The sequence below is a fragment of the Lactuca virosa genome, chromosome 8, assembly GCF_052849685.1.
Source record: "Lactuca virosa cultivar CGN04683 chromosome 8, Lactuca_virosa_CGN04683_v6, whole genome shotgun sequence".
Classification (NCBI taxonomy): Eukaryota; Viridiplantae; Streptophyta; class Magnoliopsida; order Asterales; family Asteraceae; genus Lactuca; species Lactuca virosa.
Window position 1 is genome coordinate 34,210,425 of NC_136433.1, and position 3,087 is coordinate 34,213,511.

Genomic DNA, 3,087 nt, shown 5'->3' on the forward strand with positions numbered 1-3,087 from the left:
ACATTGTGTAAATAAATTTGTTGGTATATATGTTAACTACATATGTTGATGAGGGGATTGATAGTTGATTATGGGATTAATTACATGATGTTTGGCATACAGGCTTTGTGTAATGTTCTTGGAATTTGATGTTTTTTTTTGTTGTTTTCTGCGCTGTAGTGGCGTGTGTTATTGGTACATGTGTTTGATGTTGTCTTCTATGTAAAACTGTTATCATGTATGATGTAGTTAATCAGGTAAATTATTGTAGTTTAACTTGATGATTTTTAGAGAATTTTTTCACTTTATATTTTTTTGAGCTTATGTTCTTTTTTAGTTTATGTTCTTGCATTTTGATTGTAATGCCTAGTTCCCGATACATATTTTAATTTAAAGTTTTTGCATTTTTACTCTGGGACTCGACGAGTTGGAGGCCCAACTCGTCGAGTAGATGTGGGTTTTGGGACGCGGGTGGAAGTATCTACTCGCCGAGTAGGAAGCCCCGAATCGACGAGTAGGCCTATCTGGATGAAACCCTAAATTCCATGGTTTGCACCCTATTTAAACACTTTAACTAGCCTCCACTCCAGCCTCCATCACCCTCAGACCTCATTCTCGAAACCCTAATCAGTTGTGAGTGTTCTTGAGCTATTTTGGTGTCATTTTTGTGATTTGAAGCTTGGAGAAGGAATGAAAGGCTTGGAGGTTCAAGAATAAGGTAGTAGATCCAGAGTCTTGGTTGCATTTCTAGCTTGATTGAGGTAAAAAGCTTCAACCTTGACTTCCCAATTGTTAGATCTTCTTTAGGGCTTGAATCTTGTCATTTTTAAGGCATTTCTAAGTCACAAACGGGTGTAGAGTGTATAGTAGAGTAATGACTTCAGATCTTGAACCTTGGAGGGTTCCCATGGCATAAAGGTGCCAACTTTATGGCCATGAGAGCCCAATGCATCTTGTAGACTTCATTTTTGGACCTTTTGAGCTTGAAGACCCATGCATGGACGTAAATTTCGTGACTTTACGTGCTATATCGACCCTAGGAGGTCAGATCTACACTTTGGATGCAATGAGCTCAACTGAGATCGACTTGGACCTTGGGGGACTCGGCGAGTCGCTCTTAGTGTAACACCTGTTCCAGGTATTAATGTAATTTTCAGAATTTTAGGGTTTTAGTACTGGGACTCGACGAGTTGGGAGCCCCGACTCGTCGAGTAGAGGCTATCGATAGGACGCAGAAGTTGGGTCCTACTCGACGAGTCGGAAGGCCCGACTCGACGAGTAGGAGATGTGAAGGGAAACCCTAATTTTTAGGGTTTGCACCCTATATAATCTCCTTAAGGACTTTGAGGTTGACCTTCCATCAGCCTTCAAACCCTAAAAACGTTTGTGCTAAATCTTAATCCCCATTCTCTTTCGTTTTGTGAGCTAAGAGTGATTTGTGGAGCTTAAGAAGAAGAAGATGGTGAGAAGAAGGAGGAGATCCAGCAAACCAAGACCTCATACTTGAGCTTGATCATCTTGTGAATTGTTGTAAGTCTTTAAGACTTGATTTTTATCTTAGGAAATGGCTAGATCTTGAGTTTACTCTTCTTTTTCCCATTATACTTGTTGATTGCATGCATGGGGTTCATAAAGGTTGCAACTTTATGAATCTCCAGGTCAAAATAGCCCCAAGGTGGGCTAGATCTAGCTTTTGGTCAAGCAAGGATGCCATGCAGGATTTCTAGAGTATATTTCCCCTTTTTGGCCATTTTGACTTAAAGACATGCATTGTACATGTATGTCCATAAAGCCTTAATCTTTGGAACGTTTTGAGGACTAGAAACTCTTCTGGAAAGGAGGGATTCCAGATCCCAAAGGTATTGGACCAAATGGCAAGGCTTTGGAGCTTTCCAACCTTTGATAAGGACCTTAGAGCAATAGGAGTGGTTCTGGAAGGTAAAATTGTAAACTTTAACCTTCTAGATACCCTAGGGTTTCAGATCTAAGCCTTGGAGTCCCTGCATTTGATGGATTACCTTAATAAGTAAACAAGGAAGGGGAATCGACAAGTCGGAACGGGTTTCCCCATCGACTGGATATCAAGTGAACTCGTCGAGTGGATGAACCAACTCGGCGAGTTGGCTAGGGTTTCTTCAAGTGTTTGAGACTCTGCAGGAACTCGACGAGTCGCTAGATGCACTCGACGAGTTGAGGTCAACATGGACTGTTGACCTTGACTGCTGACCTTGATTTTGACCAGTGTTGACCAGGGTTGACTTTGAGGGTAATTATGGGATTATGACAAGTTGATCACATAATAATTATAGGCGGTTGAGTTGGAGAAGCACGTGGGACATATATGATTCTAGCTTGTCAGTTCAGCATCCGAGAGGTGAGTCTCCTCACCATACCAATGGGTCTAAGGCACAAAGGCCGGCCCATTTTATGTTGTGTAGTATTCTAGCTGAGATTGTGTTATGTGACATGTTAGTTTGTATGAGTTAGGAAGTATGCTAGTGGTACATGTGGTATGTTTGTATGGAAGACCATGGAAGAGCCCATGACACTTGGATGTAAGACCATGTGGAGAGCCCATGGCTTTCCTATCAAAGACCATGGGAGAGCCCATGGCACTTAGGTGTAAGACCATGTGGGGAGCCCGTGGCATCCTGGAGTAAGACCCTGGGGGCGATCCCACTGCATCTCTATCTTTTGTATGCATGGCTTATGTGATATGTGTAGCTGTTATAGCTAGTATGTTATGTTGTATGTGGTTTGTGTGTGGGTATGCTCTGGAGAACCCACTAAGCATTAGCTTACAGTTTGTGGATTTGTTTCAGGTACATCTGAGCCCAAGGGCAATGGCAAGGGCAAGGCTTGATGGCGCGGCGTGCACTCTCACTCGGGCATCTTATGGGACACTTTGTTATCTTGAAATAAAATTTTATTTGACATGGTTTTGAAAAAAACTGTAACTGGTTTTTGTGGATGATGAACATGTGTTTTGGATAATTAAAAATGAAAAATTTCTTTTGAAAAATTGGGTCGTTACACTTAGGACTTGGCGAGTCGGGTTATGGTTCCCCAACCTTTTTTGTTTCTGATCGATCTGGTTGAGTATAGAAG

The 3,087-nt window shown here is 41.9% G+C and overlaps 1 long non-coding RNA gene across 1 annotated transcript; it reads left to right on the top strand.

Annotated features, from left to right (window-relative positions):
- Positions 1 to 1,407: 1,407 nt before the first annotated feature.
- LOC145129366 (uncharacterized) lies at positions 1,408 to 2,936 on the top strand. Its single transcript, XR_013717468.1, has 3 exons — positions 1,408 to 1,509; positions 2,289 to 2,353; positions 2,802 to 2,936. It is a non-coding gene; the product is annotated as an uncharacterized LOC145129366 (long non-coding RNA).
- Positions 2,937 to 3,087: the final 151 nt, after the last annotated feature.